This window comes from Dermochelys coriacea, chromosome 3 (genome assembly GCF_009764565.3).
Source record: "Dermochelys coriacea isolate rDerCor1 chromosome 3, rDerCor1.pri.v4, whole genome shotgun sequence".
NCBI lineage: Eukaryota > Metazoa > Chordata > Testudines > Dermochelyidae > Dermochelys > Dermochelys coriacea.
Genome location: NC_050070.1, coordinates 32,698,929 through 32,718,247, shown reverse-complemented (window position 1 = coordinate 32,718,247; position 19,319 = coordinate 32,698,929). Strand labels below are relative to the sequence as shown.

The window sequence follows — 19,319 nt, the reverse complement described above, 5'->3', positions numbered from 1 at the left end:
TGCTTTTGTGTTATCAGCATCTGTCCACTAGAATACTGTACTGAGAAAACCAAATCATTTCACCTAGGCCATCAACAACTGTGACACACTGTCAACCTGAGCTGAATTTGAACCAATAACTTAAAGGAGAAAACCAATTGTAGGATACAGAGCTTAACTCTTGGAGAGGCTTAAAATATTCTCCATTATTCCCTTGACAACTATAAAGATAAATATGTACTTATTCAAGTTTTATTTTTGCAGGTAACAAGCTCATCAGTGTAGAAATTAAGGGTCTAATTGGCCTCTACCTATAGGTATGAAAGACATGAAAGTAGCATACACCAGCTGCAATGAGCCAAAAATTTGCTGGGCGTTGATTCTACAGTGCATCCTAACAGCATTCTTCAACTCTGCAGAAGCTTTTCCATGTGAATGCCATGTATTTTGGACACTTGGGGTTTTGGGGCTGTGAACTGGAGTGAAAGAGCCTGGTGTGGGAATAGCTGTTCTGGACAGCATGATCCCGACAAACCTGCAGGGAAATTCATGCAGGAATTACTAGTGATCCTCTCAGGATTTACTCCCCACAGGATTCTACTTTACACTATGTTGGAGGCATACATCCTCACTGGCCATGATTAGAGCTGCACAGAGACAAAAAGTTTGCATGAGGCCCCTTTGCATGAAGCCTCAGCCCTCTACAAATTCACCAAGATCTCTGGGATTTACCATAGATGGGAGGACATTCACAATTTACAAAAGATAAAGATCTGGCCCCCTATTCTTATGATTTGTCTGTATTTTCTCATCCACTAACTAGGGGTGAAGGGTCTGATGTATATAGCTAGGAACATGTTATATCTTTTTTCTGTGCACTGCCCCTTTAAATTCCTAGAAGTTGATGGTGAACCTGTTTAACAGGTGAGACCTACCTTGGCAGTGTTTACTGGTTTCAGGATGGCGGGAGACCAATCAAGAGATTCGTCTCCCTACCTGCATCTGTCATCAGGGTTTAAGATTGCCTGAAATAAAAACCAACAAGGGAGCGTAGGAGTAAAACACAAGTATGTTTATTAGACCAACAACAGTCAAACAACATAAGTAAACAGGATATGCTATAAAGGAATCCCAACACAGGTAAGCAAGGTACATAGGTAAAGGTGACATTATAACTATACTGCCTGTGACCAAAAAGGGTTTACTCCCTTCCCAAGACAGGTCCCACATAAAGGGTATGGAGGACTTAAAAGGTCTCTACCATTTCTTGCAGCTTGCCTCTGGAACCTCACGATGCAGACTGAATCCAGAACCGACCAGGTGACTCAGCAGAGTGAGGAGTGGACCTCAGACAACAGGTAGGTAATAACTCTGCTTGATGCTGGTAATTCTTCTTTCTCCTTCCCTGCAACGTCATGGGTACAAGTAAGATCCAGGTGAGAGGGTGGGAGCTAGAAGCTCATCCTTGCGTGCAATTGTGTTAAACCCTCCCATGACCCCAAAGCACGATTCTCTGGCCTAAACTCCTGCGTAGAACACACTGCTGTGGTCCAGCACTCTGCCACTCAGATGGGCAGCCCAGTCCTTCTCATGTGCTAGCCCTTATATGCACTGCTGTTACTGAGTAGATTACATGTCAGATGATTACTTGGTTCCCTGCCTTTTCTGTAGAAAGGTGGAGGGGAATTTTATGGGTTAATTGTTATGCCTCACCACTGATCACATCCAACCAGCAGATTTATAGGTTCTTGTCCAATTCAGACTGCAGGGTCCAAGAACTCAGAGTGTTCTATATCGGGAGAGGACTTTTGAGGTACTTGACAGAAACACTTACACTGAGGACAATACCAAATTGATAAAAACTTTATTGAGATTAACAAAAGAATAATAAATGCTATGAAACTTATAACTGAAAAACAGTAAAAGAATTCCAAAACTCCTGGTGGTAACCTTCCTATTATAAGTACCTTAACTTAACATACTCACACCCTTCCTTGAGGAGCCGATAACAGGAGGTGAAGGACCAGCCTTACTCCTGGCATGCCCAATAACACAATAGTGCTAGCTTCCCCAGTAGTTAGGAATGCTGAGTAGTTATACTATACTACACAAGCTGAGCTGATAGCGTGACAGAAGATAGAATGATAGGTCTTTCCTTTTTTTGTTCTCCTATATTCTATAGACTAAAGCTCTCTTCCTTACAAGGTATTTTATAGGATCCTGACACTATGTAATTCAGGTCCAACCTCCTATACCCAAATCTTATTTCCATACCCATACATTTCTTAGGGTATCCTTATCCTCTAGGTTAGTGGATTATGACACTTATTCTCTATATATTACTAAGGATTATCTCACTCCAAAAACTGCCAACCGGGGCTCTCTTGGTGACTTCCAGGTTTGTGGTATACCCTGCGGTTACCAACTGGTTGCAGACGCTGGATAAACCTGTTCAGTGTTGTGTATAGTTTCTCTCTTTGGTTCCCAAAGTTCAGGGACCATTCCTATCTGTGCCAAAGATTACCAGCTTTTATGCTAATTTACTCTTAACTGATTATACTTTTAGCTATTTAGCGGATCTTACTGGATACTGGCCAGTAGGCTTCTTGCATTTCAGCAAAACTTATTCTATGTATAATTATTAGGAAACACATATCATATGCCTCAACACATCTTAAATTCATCAGAATTAATAAGATAAAATATAAGAATAAAATGGATTAATTCAGAAAGAGAAACATATTATTTGATACAGCTGGCTGGATTAATAGGGTATAATAGCTAGCAAAGTAATCCTATGGGCTACAACTATACCCGAGGAGTGGGAAGAAAGGCAGCCAAGATGAATTCCTAGTGGCTGTTGCCAGAATTTCAAGATGGCATGAGGGTATTAATGCCAAAAGAGAAATTTTCCCCCTATAGTCCCTTCCTTGTCAGCAAGGATTCCCTTTTAAACACCGGGATCTCATGCTGACAGACCTCGCTGACACCCAGGTAGGGTGGCACTCCTGGATTTCTTGTCTACCTTCCTGAAATTGTTGCGAGCCCACCTGTAATGTGACAAATGTAATAAAAACATAACAAATCGCAATGAAAACAAGATCGTAGAAGGATGTACCAATAAGTGCCAGGATTCAGCAACCGTGGTGGAGTCAGCAAACAGAGATTTCCACCAATTATTTATAGCCACTGTCCTCTGCACTCTTTTGAGGACTGCTTCTATTTGTTCTGATAAGTGGTGAACAGTGAGCATAGCTGATTTACCTCATTCTACCACCTCATCAACATGCTTGGTGAGGTCTGGGTGCTCCACCAGTTGGCTGATGAGAGAGATGTTTAGTCCCAGACTCACTGGTTCGACATGATCATACAAACAGTATGCAGTTCAAATGGCTCTAGATGTCATCCTTTCCGATTGAAACCTAACATCTCATCCCTCTATGATTAAGACAAAACATAAACACAAGTTAGGGTGGATGTTATTATTTATAGCATAAAAGGTATTTACAATAAATGTTTTGCAAGAACTCCCGAGACATACACAATGATCATTAATGACCGCTATCTGGGAATAAGAAACAGGTTGAGGCTGCAATTCATAATGGCATTTGCCTTCATTGATATTTAAGCAAATGTACACACCTAAGAATACCCCGGTTGGGCTTCCACTGACGTAAATCTATATCTAATGTATGATACTCTATCCCCTCCTGAACTATCCACTTCAGCATATCTGTGGGCATCAGGGTGGTGCCATTGACATTAATACCAAGAGGAAGCACCTCTACAAAAGCATCCCTCTCTCTTGGAGTCTGCGTCCAATTAAGTATTCAATAAGGAGTAATCAAACCATAATTATCAGTCTGCTGTGCAATTTATTATCAATGTTTCCACAACAACAAGAAGAGTCTCTCAAACTGCATCTACAGACGTAACTGGTGTTGCACATCTAATTTTAGAATCAGAAGTCTGACACTGAATGTCCTGCTCTATTAAATTGGTTACACAGAGCTTTTAAAAAAACCCAAAAAACCCAAGATTACATGTTAAAACAAGTTTTGAAGCCTGGAGCCAGCCATTGACTCCACATCAGAACATATAAAAGAGTAATGCTAGCAACACATTATCCATAACAATCAGATCTTGAACACCAGCTTTCAAATAATTGAATAGAACAAAAAGTGGAAATACTGTTGGTGGAAATACAATGTAGACCTTTACTTTCCGCATGCTCCTCCCATCCCTGTAAGTATTCTTCCTGATCTTGAAGTGATTACTGAAGCAAAACTCCCTTTGGAGTCAAGGAGAACTTTGCCTGAGTTCGTGCTGCAGAGTTAAGCCTTGCCCATTAGTGTATTACTTTTGTTATGAAGCACTATTTCCCTAGAGAATGACAGCTCTCTTGAATCAAGACACCATAACATCTTCACAGCTTTGAACTCTCCCAGTTCATCCACTACCCATATTGGCCCACCACCCAATTTGCTCCTTGTGTTTTGGAAAATGTGTCACTTACCCGCCCCCTCACAATTTCAGCTCTGTCCCCAAGAGTTTACAATCTAGAGAAGACAGACACACAGAGCATACCCTTGAACAACTATATTTGTCTGTCTAGGACACTAGGGACTGTAAAAAACAGCATATTGCAACTAGGGATAAGTAACGCTTTTCTTACCAAAGTTCCTACTGCCAGGCCCTTGACCACCTTAGCCATACAGCCTACCAAAGCCCTAGCTCACTGGCTTGAGTTATAAACCCACCAGCACTCTAACCTCATAAAGAGAGTTAGAATAGCACCAGCTGCACTATCAAGGGGATAATATAGCATTAGATATAGCAAACATCACACAAGTTTCAATAAGTTACACAACCAACTGCAACCACCCTGGGAGGAGAGCAAAGTCAAGAGGGGCCCCAGCACCATTCAAAATTCCTTCTGAAGGGGTTTTTTGTCCCACCCTGCCAGTAGCATCTTAGGGCAACCAAAAGATAGTCAGCCAGAAAGCTTGGCCATAATTGGCTGGCAGGGTCTGAAGCCTTACAGGTCTGCCCACCACTCTGGACTGAGGGTAAGCCACTCAGGATGGATAATCAGGGTGTCCAACATTTTTTAATAGGTAACCTGCCCACACTCGATTATTCACCTAGACCAAACACAAAGCTCAGTTTCAAAATCCATTCTCAGAAACCTGTGAACAGCAAGGCGGTGCATTCAGATTTTCACAAAAGAGGAAAGAAACATGGCTCGAAGAGATAATCCAGCAACATGGACAGTGATTTTTTTTTAGTTTTTATCTCCCATTGCCTCACCGAATAGCAGTAAGACCATTTTGCTGGTATTATTTTTAACCTTATCACACTGATAAGGCCTCAACTGTAGTATTGTGTTCAGTTCTGGGCACCATATTTCTCCAATTTGTCCACATCTTTCCTGAAAGTCCAGAGGATAGCAACAAAATTTATTAAAGGTTTAGAAAATATGACCTATGAGGAAAAATTGAAAAAAATTGGGTTTGTTTAGCCTGCAGAAGAGAAGACTGATGGGAGACATGGTAACAGTTTTCAAGTACACAAAAGGTTGTTACAAGAAGGAGGGAGAAAAATTGTTCTCATTAACCATTGAGGATAGGACAAAAAGCAATGGGCTTAAATTGCAGCAAAGATGTTTAGGTTAGATATTAGGAAAAACTTCCTGTCAGGGTGGTTAAGCACTGGAATAAATTGCCTAGGGAGGTTGTGAAATCTCTGTCATTGGAGATTTTTAAGAGCAGGTTAGACAAACACACGTCAGGGATGGTCTAGATAATACTTAGTCCTGCCTTGAATGCAGGGGACTGGACTAGAAGACCGCTTGAGGTCCCTTCCAGTCCTATGATTCTTATGGAGGATGAGCTGTCAAAATGCATATAAATAAAGGCTATAACTCTATCTCAGTGTTCTGGTGACAGAAACAGCCCTTCTGAGGTTTATTTTGTCATGGGAGCCAGTCATTAGAATTACCCCTTTATTATGTAGTGTAGGGAATATTTTCTCTCTTAGGATTTGACATTGCACCATTGCATATCACCTCTTCACAGTTCTCTCTCTCTCCCCCTCACTGCATAACAATAAAGCAGCATGTAAGTTAGATCTTTAAATAACATATAGCTAAAGACCTAAGTTTAAGTTTTGTTAAGATTTATAAATAATTTTTTTTCAGAATCAACTATGAATGCAAATGCTTTCAATAATTAATAAAGTCAGTGAAAATAGGGCTTGGGGATTTCAACAGTAAACAAAGAGCAAATAGATGCTTTTATTCAGAACATATCTTTTACATTAAGAGATCAACACAGCAAGAAGAAAAAAGTGGAATGTCGCAAGAAGAGAGCACAGAGTGAAAGATTTTGCCAAGCCACAAACCCTAGGAACAAAATGGTTGCTGAACTCTTCAAAACAAGAATAATGCTTAGGAGCCATACTCACAAAACCAAAACAAACAGTTTCATAGCTTGATCCCACCACACCCTGCCATGTTGGAAAACCAAAGACAATAGCAGTGTCATATTAGGGTATGTCTACCTTGCACACTCCTTATGGTGGCATTTAGAGTGCATATACTGCACGCCCCTCTAGCATGGGTATAAACAGCAGTGTAGATGGTGAGGCACTGCTTAGGTGCATAAAGATATCCTAAGGTTCTGATGTAAGTTCCCTGCACGGCTCTCTACACACCCAAGCAGGGAGCACACTCTCCCATCTACACTGCTATTTTTAGGAGAGCAGTATCCCACAGCTTCCCTGGAAAGACTCTGACAGCGAGAAAAGGTTCTGGCAAGGGGAGGCAGTGTGAAAGTCTCCATCAGCTGTCTACTTCCAGAGCCCTTCCCTGTTGCCTCACCCCTGCCAGAGCCTTTCACTGCCACATGTAGCTATACACCACAGCATGGACAAAGCCTGTTTTTCATTGCAGCATGTAGCTACCCTCACCCTATGTGCTGCTGCTAGTGGTGTGAAAGGGATGTCTACATTGAATGTGTGAGATGCAGGAACTGAAAACTAACTAAACACAGCAGTCTAGTCTTGTTTTCTAATCTGCGAGAAGTGCACATACAAACTAACAGAAAACATTGAAAAGCAAAATTAGATGTGCAAGAGCCTTTCCATTTGATAATTGTTCTAACGCGTTATTAATAACACAAGCAAGGGCATTTTTTAAATAGATTTTTATCTTAACGTGTCTCTTTAAGGTTTTGAGAAGGCGCCATAATAGCTGTGTTTTTTGGTCCTGATGGGTATTTTTGGTACTACTTGCTAAATCCATATTTGGAGCTGAGGCAGCTTGAGCAGGGTGAAAAACAGTTCCATTCTGGAGTGGGAAATTCCATGAGATAAAACATTCTTGCATTTTGTCCAGTAGAAATACTGTATTGCCACTGAAAATACCATACTAGTCAGCTTGCTTATGATGTTTACATTAGAAATAAATACCACAGAATGCTTTCTGACTCTCTCAAGGTGGGTGCAGGCTGGCAACAACATAAACAAAAATATATCTAAAAGCAGTCCCTTTTGTTAACAGTGAAACCTTAAGATATAAACAGTCTATCTCCCTCCTCTATATATTATGAACGCATTGAAGGAAAATCTTCCTGCCATCCAAAACTTTGGACTGAACACAGGCAGGAGGGATCCCTCCATACTTTCAGAGAGGAAACCTACCCAGCAAAATCGGGCTTTGCTTTGGAAAACTTTAATCACAATCAGTCAGACCCACCCACATCTGCTTCCAGGCTTCCATTGCAGGTGCAGGTTTTAACATCTGTGATCTGATTCTTTTGGGATTCCCTCCCCACCTACCATGTGCTTAGTAAACATGGCACAGAAGTTGTTTCAATGCTTTTATTTGGAAAAACAAGAGCAAACATGGACGTTCATTTGGAACTGATGATCAGGTGATTTTGAATAGGATAGAAATCATGAATACCAACTCTTTCAGAGATGTTATGTAAGGTGATATAAGTGAGAATCTCTTATTCTAAATTAGGTTCCCTCAAACCTACTTTCAACCACTCACCCAGGGTTGAGTGTAAGTTGGTGTCATTTACATGCTGAGGAGCTAGAAAAAAGGTGAGAAAGGATGGTCTTGTGGTAGGGAAGACACTAAACCAGGCCTTGAAATATCTGAGTTCTGTTCTACCATAGCTTTCCTGCGTGATGCTGGGCAAGTTATACACATTCTTTTTGCCTCAGCTTCAAATGATAAAAGGTTTACAAAACCTCAGCTTTGAGAAAAGGTTTTAAAAAATGGCCATGTTTAGTCATGAGAAGAAAAAAAAGACTGAGGGGGACGTGATAACTAAGGCTAAGTTTTTGTCACAGATATTTTTAGTAAAAGTTGTGCACAGGTCACAGGAAATAAACAAAAATTCACGGCAGCCTGTGACCTGTCCCTGACTTTCATTAAAAATATCCGTGACAAAAGGGGTAAGTGGGTTCAGCACCCACTGCTGATGGGGCTCCGGGTCCCTCACCAATACAGTGCCAGCCCCTGTGGCTGGGGAGCTGTGCAGGGTCCTCCGGCCCACCCGCCCCCATCCCACCAAGGCTGGGCAGCTGCAGGGTCTGCCCGCCACAGCTGGCGAGCTGCGGGGTCCCCCCACCATGTTGGAGGCTGGGAGCTGCAAGGGTGGGCCTGGCTGGGAACTCTAGCCCCAGGACAGAAAATGTCATGGAGGTCAATGGAAGTCCTGGATTCTGTGACTTCTGTGACATAATCGTAGCCTTATTGTTAACAGTCTTCAGATTTGTTAAGGGCTGTTTAAAGAGGACCGTGATCAATTGTTCTCCATGTCAGCTGAAGGTAGGACAAGAAGTAATGAGCTTAATCTACAGCAAGGGAAGGAATATGTAGGTTAGATATTAAGAAAAAACTTTCCCCTATAAGGGCAGTTAAACTCTGGAATTGGCTTCCAAGTGAGGTTGTGGAATCCCCGTCATTGGAAGAACAGGTTGGATGTAACACCTGTCAGGGATGGTCTAGGTTTACTTGGTCCTGCCCCAGTGCAGGGAGCTGCACTTGACTTCTTGAGGTCATTTCCAGACCTACATTTCTACAATTGTATCACGTCTATAAAATGGAGATAATCATACTTCCTTCCTCACAGGGACATTGCCTGGATAAATGAATATATCTGAAGCGTTCAGATACTAGAGTAATGAGTAACATAGCAAACCCTACAAAAAGTAAATAAGATGTATGTTAAATTAATGGGGGGAGGGGTTAATGTAGCTTGCGGTCAGTTTAAAGGTGTTTTTACATCGCCAGAGTAGCGTAAAAGAGTCTTAGCATAAATAAGAATCAGCCCTATTTATATGCACCTCTGAATTTAACCCTTTATCTTGGGTTATTGCTTGTCAGCTGGCAAAATGTAAGTGTGGGGAAGTGTTGGCAAACATACCTACATTTTGTCAAACCAACAGATGCCCTAATTGTTAGACAGTGGCCTGGGGGGTGAGACATGATGCTACAGGAGATGCACAAGAGTAGGAGGGGATCAATTTGGTGGCCATAGCACCTGATATCATTACTGGTGTTATAAGCCCATCAGTTCTTTCACACATGTTATTCTCCAGACCTGCTAACTTATACTCCCTTCTCCAGTGGGAACCACCTTTGCCTTTAGCTTCTCCCCTGGATTCCATGGTACTTTTGCTGCAGAAAGGTTTGTGAAGTTCTGCCTAAGATATTGCCTAAATCACCTTCCTTTTGCCTTGTGATTTTAACTGTTGTGGTTTAGTTCAACACAGAGATATCAACCCTAAATTTAAAAAATGCAACATTTACAGTCACATGGTTGGAAAAGGCAGATTACACACAGAGCAAAAAATGAGCAGGGCAAAAGAAGATTGTACAAGTATAACTCCCCAAGGCATTCCAGACCAGACCCATGTTCCAATGCACCCCATTAAGAAATGTGGAAAAATTATAGTGTAAAACTATCCCTGAAATGATGGCATGTATTCAGTTGTAGAGCAAAGGCTCTGCACTTGGTTCTAGCTTTCTAGGAAAGAGGGAGCATTTTTGATGATGTAGAAACTGTAAAAAGGGTGACGTATGCCACAAACATCTCAAACACACTGAAGTTTTCAAAATGGTTTCAAACATTTCTTCACAATGTGACAGTCTTTGAATGAGACTCAGCATATTGACCCAGATCCTCAAAGGAATGTAGGCGCCTAACTCCCATTGAGATTCACTCTCTTGGAAATCAATGGCAGTTAGGTACCTACATTCCTTTGAGGATCTGGGCCATTGCTCACAAGCCACGACCAATCTCTGCAGCAAGACTAATATTTTGGGGGAGATATACACTCTGTCTCCCCCAAAAGAATGATTCTGATCCCATTGAGGCCAATGGCAAAACTCCAATGGCCTTCAGTGATGCAGGGTCTGGGCCCTATTACTCGCCAGCCAAGCTATGAAAGTCTCAGTAAGAAAGCAAATTCCTTCACTGATACGAAGATCTTTAGAAAACATGCTATGAGCAATACCCACTGTGTTGTCATTTAAGAATGTTTATGATAGGGCCTCTTAAAAGCAACATCAATAAGTAAAAGGGGAGACAGTCTCTGAGAACATCTGTAGTGGTTCACCCCTCAAAATGCATGTGGGGTAGCAAGAGGAAGGGCAGAAGGGTGATAAGTTCAGGGTTCCCCAAAAAACAAAAGGCAAGTTCTTCTGAAAAGACCTTATGTGCAAGCTGATATTCTACTAAGCTTCCGGTTTTTCCCCTCTGGTGGTTACACTCCAGGTTACGTACTCATTCCTTATCAGTGAAGACAGACAATTAAATATGGGAAGAGCTGTCAAACAAATGGCCTGAGTTCTTATGAAACCATTTCACCATTCTTCCACAAACAGGAAAATATTTAGCAAGAGGTGTGCAAACTTGTTACAGATGTCACAGTGTGATTGAAAGGTGGGTGTTGTCTGTTAAAAACAGATCTAGGAACATGGATTCAGCTGCATAACCAATTCACTTTTTATTTTAATACATCGATCAAGGATTTTTTTCTCTGACTGGAGAATGTTCACTAGTTTTATTCTTAAACCTATTTTTCTATTCACACTTCCATGAAAGGGGAGTGTTACCTTCAGTCCCATACTCTCATTACCGTTAGAAGCCACTTATTGAACCCAGCCATCCACTAAGTAAAACCTCTTGGCCCTGTGCCTTTGATCAAGTACCTGCCCTCTCCTCCATCATACACCAATTTTTCCCCTTTGCCCAGAAGACAGATGATTTATTTATTTTTTTGCTTGCCTTTGAGAATGGACCACAAATGAATTGCCCAGAAACTGTTTAAGACCAAAGTTATCATGAATAAAACAAAGTTTATCAGAAGATAAATTAAAAAAAGCAAATGGTGGAAATCATACCTCAGTGTCAGACTGTACCCAACCTTGCCAAGATAGACCAAAACATGTGAATCATAGAAAATAAATCAGAGAATAAAACACTCAACTTTAAAAATCATCTGATAGGGTCAGTTTCTCAGAGCCTCTCAATTAGCCTCTCAGAGCTTCAGTTCTGTGGTATAAGAGAACCCACAAGTCAGGAAGCCTGTTGATTATACTTTCCAGTTGATGTGTTTAGAACCTACATTACCATAACAGCCATGGAACCATATGTTACATTAGTCTGAGAGTTGAAATTCACCCTTGTATTATGCATCACTTAAGTCCCACTTAAGCTTTATTTTGAGGTCTTACATGGGATTTAAGCAGTGCATAGACCTTGTAGTGGCCCTGTGTGCTGGTGTGAATTTCACTCAGGGAGAATGTTTCCTCTGATGCAGTACTTAGGATATGAGTTAATTTCTCTAATTTCTAACACAATAACCATTATACACAATTGCTAATAAAAGCTACTCTCGAGATCAGCAATCTAATCTAATATTTTCAGTTTCGTCTCATGTACTTCTTGGCCTTCCATAAACTCCTTTGATCCTGCATACATGCATCTCTTTGCACACACTTTGGTCAGAATAAGTTCACCTCAGGTTAATAGCCTGGTCACCCTTTGGGGATGTTGGCCGCGTTGGTTTTGTATGTTTCCGTTCCTAAATTTCAATTTATCATATTTGTCAGTAATTTCATAGTTCTCAAAAATGTCAAGCTATACTGAGTATGATTTCTCTTAGGCATTCTCCACTCTGTCGCAACCAGGAAAAATGACACATGCACACAAGTCAAATTTCAAAGCTTCCTTATGCATTGGCTGCTTGGGACCATACACAGCACCTTTTGGTGTTGTCTGGGGGGCTGCTAATTTAAGGCAGGATTAATTTCTGCTTGTAGCCCAGGAATGCCATACAGGTGTTCACTATACACACTGAAAAAGTCAGCCACATAGTTCAAGATCCAGAATACAATACCCTTTGCCCCAAATAGATCTCAATCAGGACGTAGTGTTAAGCTACAGCCTGCATTCTGGGGTAAGGCAGAGGGGCTACTCTAAATTAGGAATCCCTGGAAGAATTCTGATTGAGGGCAGCTTCCCCATCTTTCAGACTAGTGTCAGTTTGGCCCTTTCTGCAAGGTTTTTACACCTTTTTCTGTTTCATCCATGACAGGACACTGTCAGGGACAGCATGTGAGATTAGATGGCCTGGGCTGTTGGTCTTTTCCAGTATGGCAAATCTTATGTAAATTGTTTTCCTTTTATTCTGCTCTCAGACATTACAACTACCTGAACCTTTAGGAACTATTTCAGTAACCAGTTCCTCCTGCTCCACCCAGGACAAATTAACATCAATAAACATGGATTCTTTTAAAGCAACATTTTAGGCAGGCAAGTTCTCTTAGGGAGGTGTCTCTCTACCTGATTTCACACGAGCTATGCTTCAGATTTCAATCTATTAACTTTTAATATTATTCACACTGATTTTGCACGTTTGAAAAGTGCCTGGCCCACACCCCCTTGGAAGAAAGTTTTCTCTTTAACCATAGAATAGGTGCACCACCACCACCAGCAGCAGCAAAAACTTCCTCATGCTGCTCCAAAACCGTGTGCTCCAATCCTCACCTCCAGGGCAAAGAGACACGTTCTGGCTGCAAGCCCATCCAAAGCCTTGCTCTTTCCGCTGAGATGGCTAACTGTACCAGCTAGTGTCTTCTGTGGTGGGGATTTTTTTGACATAAACAACTCTCCACTGGGAACTACCCTGAGACCAAACTCATTTCTCACAGGCCACCGAACAGCTGTCACTTGGTAACCAGTTTTGGTAACTACCAAGCTAGATGTTTAGCTTAGAGCTGAGAAAGTTCCAAATCCCACTAGTAACCCCTATGCCTTATAGGCATGCCTGCAAGCAGTTCCTGAAAGAAAGAAAGAAAGAAAGAAAGAAAGAAAGAAAGAAAGAAAGAAAGAAAGAAAGAAAGAAAGAAAGAAAGAAAGAAAGAAAGAAAGAAAGAAAGAAAGAAGTCATGTAACAGGAAGTGGCTTTAGAGGCAAAAGGAAGCCTTCCTCATTTACCAGAAGGAGTTCCTCTTTCTGCTGAGCTCCTCTGCAGGGTCAGTTTGGACTATCAGAATAGTGTAAACAATGCAATCCCACCTGTCAGTAATGGAGAAAGCTGGGGTACTTGCTTTCCATATCCCTTTGCCACAGCTTTGCTGCTTGATCTCCTTAGGCAGTTTACAATCTCCTATCACCTAACCTCAGCTTCTATTTAAAACACAAAAACTCCTACACTTCCGAAGTTCCCACCTCACCACGTTTCCCTGCCTCCTCCCCCAGCCTCACTATACTCACATTCACAGTAAATAGTAGTGTGTGTGCTTCACATCTGTTACAACCAATCCCGTTATGTACTTCGACCCTGCCCCCACATTTTACACTGTAATCCTGCCCATCCATGATATGGTACTTTGTATATGAACAGAAACTTTACTGATGATGGAGAAGTTCATAACCTCAATGGGTGGCTTGTTAGATTAAGTAGAAACAACTAGCCACTAGTGTGGCTAGGAAAGAAAGCCCAGGGTAGAATTCCAAGGAATGAAAGCTACACTTAAAAAAAAAATTTTGGCAAGAAGAGAAAAGATTTCCCTTCACACTGATAGTAGTAGTGAGGTAGAAGATGTTTTATGAAGGGATAAATCAGGTGCACCTGCTGATGTCACAAAGCTAGTTTTGCCCAGCTCCCTCCATGAATCATTTGTTTCAGACTTGATAAAAAGATGCAAGTAGCATCAAAATCAGGTATTTCTGGTTTGGTACCTTGGCGGACAGGATATGGCCCAGATCCAGACAATCAACATTTTTCACATTAAATAAGCCTGGAGCATATACAAGGCAGAACAAAGCAATTTGCAGGTGTCTCTATCTAGTCTTTAGGTCTGATCAATACACCTGTTTACTTATTTGTTAGCACATGTAGGTCTAAACCATGAGGTTTTTGGCTGCTGCATTGTTTCATTCTTACAATAGTTTGCACAGCTGGACACAGTATTCGGTATGTGTATTTGAGGTACAAGTCCCGATCACCTTCCCCTGCAAACATACTTGAGGAGGCTACATTCTTAAGAATCTGCACAAGCAGTTTCTTTATGCAATTTCTTCTGATGAGAATGCAGAGTCTTTGATAAAGGTGTGGATATATATAGAAAACCAATCAATATCAACCTGTCCATCAGATCAATGGCTTTAAAAATACTAATTTCTGAACACACAGAATCATAGGGTTAGAAGGGACCGCAAAGGTCATCTAGCCAAGATAAAGGAACAGACATTTGAACATGCATTTCTACGTGTGCCCAACATATTGCCCAATCTATTTCCCAACCTAAAACAACATGTTTCTTAACATAGATTGCAAGTCATATCGCCCTGGGATGCAACTTGCAATCTGCCCATATCTAACACTGCACTGAAAAAAATATGAGTCTCAGACCCTAAAACTGGATGACCTGACTGTGCCAGAGGGCATGCTGACCCATTTTCTACTTAGGGATGTGGCTTTGAGTCTTTTACAGTGTGGCATACATTTGAAGACTCTAGTGCAGATCCATGCAGTTTGTTGCAGGGCTCTCTTAGGTGACAAGAGAAAAATAAGTGTTTGCTTTCCAATGCAAAGAACCCATAGTTAATGTCAAAACTAGCATTCAATTTTCAGCCTGGTCTTTCTTCATCTCCCTCCTTCCCACAAAAAACTAATCCCCTTGAAATTTCATATGCTACCTCTCATTCCTATGTAGAGTTTCCCTGTCCTGAGAACTTTGATCAAATTTAGACAAGGATTTTTTTTAGCTATAATGTCTCCAAAAATTCATAACATTTATTTTAGACACCATGGCTGTTGAATTAGGTCTATGGGCACCAAACAACCTGTAAATCTAACATCTTAGACATATTTATCTATTTTGCTCTTTCAAAGTTTCTATTCACCTTACAGGTAAATGGCCTGCACCAGCATAATAAAGACATCCCATTATTTTGTTTTGAGTTAGGTTAAGGGGAAAAAACACACCCTGGTAAACAGAGGTAGGGAGAAGGAATTATTGGAAAAGAGGGTTGTATTTGTAAAATGCCCAAAAGCAAAAGTATTAATAAAAAATGAATTAAAAAGACTAATACAATAGAAACTACAGCATTGCTGCTCCACTTTAAACAATATTATTTTCATGACTAATTATCTCACAATTAGCAACATTTTTCCTTGATGAACTCTGTGCTGCCTCTTCTTAAGGAAAGTGCTGCAAGGTAATACAGCAGTTCCATGACAACTCAAATAGGACCCATTCAATTTTCACAAAAAAAGGTTGCCAGGAGCAATTAGTACTTTATTAATATGATATAAAATGCTAATTTGCGATATATCCCAAGTGACTCAAAATTCCTTTCCACCCATATGTGCAAATAATAGTTAATATGGTACAGTGTGTGTGAATCAGGTTCATGGTGCATTCGCAGGAATCCCTGCATCAGTTTCTAATAGCTATTAGTTAATATGAACAGTAGCCCATATTTATCCTATGACTGCAGTGTTTAACGATAAAAGGATCTGTTGGAAGCAATATCTCAATTCCACCCATGTAGAGGTTCTCTCTGCCTCGCTGTCCAGGGTGAAGTATTAGAAACTGACTTCCAATCTAATTTTTAAAGCAGATTGAAATGAAGTGCTGCTAGTGCTCAGACTGGCCATTCAGCATTCTGCGAGGCAAAATCATTCCCTGTGAATTGCACAGCACTGCACTCTTGCACTCACTGGCAGCTTCTAATGATCAAAGCATTTGACTTAAATAATTGATTTATTTATACCAGTAAAGAAGCTCCGGGGGGTTGTGAATATTATGCGATATAATCACACCACTAGGGAATTAGAGACACTCAGATGTGCCTTGTGCCTGCTAATGCCCTGTGGATATGATTAGAATATCATACATCAAAGGAATTTGCTCTAAAATATTTCATACCATAAATTAATAAAATACTGTATTTAAATAATTTTACTGATTTGACGGGACAGTTTCAATGAGATGCAAGATGCTCTGTGCATGGCAACAGCGATATGGTATTCAGAAATGGGTTAATCTAGGAAAGTACAGAAGACCTAACCATGCCCTGTTAATACCCAGTTGCCAGCATCCATCATTTCAAAAATCACTGCCTCAGTTAAGGACTGTTTCCATAGACTGTGACTGAAAGCCATCCAGTCTGTATTGTCTGATGGAGCAATGTTGCTCCTTCAAACAATCCTTTTGGGAAAAGAGATCCCTAGACAGCAAGGCCTTCTGGCATAGTGGCAGGCTAAGAAAGGTAAAAATACCTTCCTACTAGATGTCTGTTCAAGTGTGAAAGTATCCAGACTCATCTGTTCATTCTATTTCTAGTATATAAAAGCAATAAATCTATCTTGGATAGTGATATAGCTCCCCACCACCATAGTATTTGAGCACGTCACAACCTTTAATGTGTGTATTCTCACAACACTCCTGTGAGGTAGGGAAGTGCTCTTATTCCCATTTTATAGATGTGGAACTGAGGCACAGAGAGATTAAGTGACTTGCCTAAGCTCACACAGGAAGTCTGTGGCCCAGCAGTGGATTGAACCCATGTTTCAACTCCCAGGCTAGCACCCTAACCACTGGTCCATCCTTTCTTCCCATCGAGACACCAAGTTCTGGTTAAGGCTGTCTGCAGGGAGAGGTTTTTAACACTGGCGAACGATGTGTTATTTGAATTCATGTCTTCCTTAGGGGCAGTGTGGTGATGTCCTTGCCCCCAGGAACCTCCAGGAGGAACAGTGTATAAAGAAACATTTTCCTGCCCCTGCTCATGAATGTGGAGGGGTGCAGATACCGCAGTGCTAGGAACCACACAAGGCCAGCAGGGACCACCAGATTATCTAGTCCAGAGGTGGGCAAACTATGGCCCATGGGACCCTCCTGCCCGGCCCCTGAGCTCCTGGTCTGGGAAGCTAGCTCCTATCCCCTCCCCTGCTGTTCCCCCTCCCCCGCAGCCTCAGCTCACTGTGCCACCAGCAGGGCTGCGAGCTCTTGCCGGGCAGTGCAGGTGCAGAGCCGCGGCCTGACCCTGTGCTCTGTGCTGTGCGGTGGTGTGGCTGGCTCCAGCCGGGCAGCACGACTGCCTGTCCTGGTGCTCTGGGCAGTGTGGTAAGGGGGCAGGGAGCAGAGTGGGGAGGATTGGATAGAGAGCAGGAGAGTTTGGGGTGGTGGTCAGGGGGCGGGGGTGTGGATAGGGTCAGAGTGGTCAGAGGGCGGGGAACAGGGAGGTTGAATGGGGGCAGTCATCCCAGGGAGGCAGTCAGGAATGAGAGGAGGGGTTGGATGGGGCGGCTGGGGGCAGTCAGAAGCGAGTGGTCCAGGGGCGATCAGGGGACAGGGAGCAGGTGAGGGTGCGGATGAGGCAGGAGTCCCAGAGAGGCTGTCAGGGGACGGGAGTTTGGATGGGGCACGAGTCTTGGGGGGTGGGGGGATCTCTTCCTGACCCCTGCAGGTGGCCCATTGTAAGCCTGAAGCATGAGATTTAGGAACATAAGATATAAAGCAGCAGTGAACCCCAGGGCCGCTGAATCCTGACCCCTACATCACAATCAACCCCATCATAAAAATCACACTCATAAAATTGTCCAGCTTTAAATAGTCTTACAACTAATTAAGTTATTCGCCCTTACAACTCTTAATGGGAGGGTCTTCCAGAACCCCACCCCTGTAATGGTTAGAAACCTTCTAATATCCAGCCTGAATTTGGTCATGGCAAGTTTATATCCAATTTTTCTTGTACCAACAAGATAGAGATATTGCAAGCTGCAACATTCCTTTGGAGGGTTCTCCCCTACTCTGGGCGATGTCTGTCCCCCTCTGTGGTCTACCAGCTCCATGAACGGTGTGAAGATGGAGAAGAAGTGGGTACCTTGGAGTGATTTCTGCCTCTGACTGCAATAGTACAGAGTAATATGGCACTCTTTGAGCACAGGACTGTAAATATGGCTGCTCCTTGAGTTGAGGAAAGCATGACTGGGTAAAGGCTCCTTGAGCCTAACTCCCTACTACCACACTTCCCTGCACAAGGCTAAGCATAATCCAGCCCATATTACTTTAATGCTTCTAAACAGCTGATGTTATTTAACATACAGAGGAAGACTGGAATATTGGAATTGTAGAAATGCATCCTGTATTGATGATGTTTAAACTAATTGTTCACACTCTAAGCAAGGAAAAGCAACAGAAAAAAATTGTTATGAATTCCTCCAAAAATGTCATCTCTATTATTAAAATAGGGAGGGGCATTTTTTCAAGGGAGTCATTTATCCCTATGGGAAGCGCCCTGAGAATCTGTCCTAAGTTCTTCCCACTTTGGGTATGTCTACTGTAACAAGGGGTGTGACTGCAGCATGTGTAGACATTAAGGAGCTAACTTTGATCTAGCTAGGCTGAAATAACTATATAGTGAAGTTGCGACAGCACAGGCAGCTAGATAATCGGTATAAGCCCACGTGCGTTCCTGGGTATGTACTCAAGTGGCTAACTTGTGTCTACATGTCTATATCTGCTGCAGTCATTCTCTGACTGGAGTGTAGCCATACCCTTAAACATCACTCCAGCCCTTGAAACTCAGTGAATTTGGCCTCAGAAGTACTGTGTATGCTTGCAGTGCTGATTATCAATACCTTACAGTACAAGGTGCTCAAAAGCTATATGCCATGTAGCACATTATAAAGTAATTATAGATGAATCTGTGTTGTGAGGGTCATATCTGAAATCAGCTCTGAATTCAAACTTTTCCAAGGTTCAGTTGTTCTGATTCAGCCAGTTAAAAAGAAAAGTTCAC

At 41.9% G+C, this 19,319-nt stretch overlaps 1 long non-coding RNA gene across 1 annotated transcript; it reads right to left on the bottom strand.

Moving 5' to 3' along the window:
* Nucleotides 1–920: 920 nt before the first annotated feature.
* Nucleotides 921–3,627, bottom strand: LOC122459226. The gene is made up of 3 exons (XR_006279763.1): nt 3,244–3,627; nt 1,241–1,384; nt 921–1,004 (listed from the first exon to the last, which is right to left on the bottom strand). It is a non-coding gene; the product is annotated as an uncharacterized LOC122459226 (long non-coding RNA).
* Nucleotides 3,628–19,319: the final 15,692 nt, after the last annotated feature.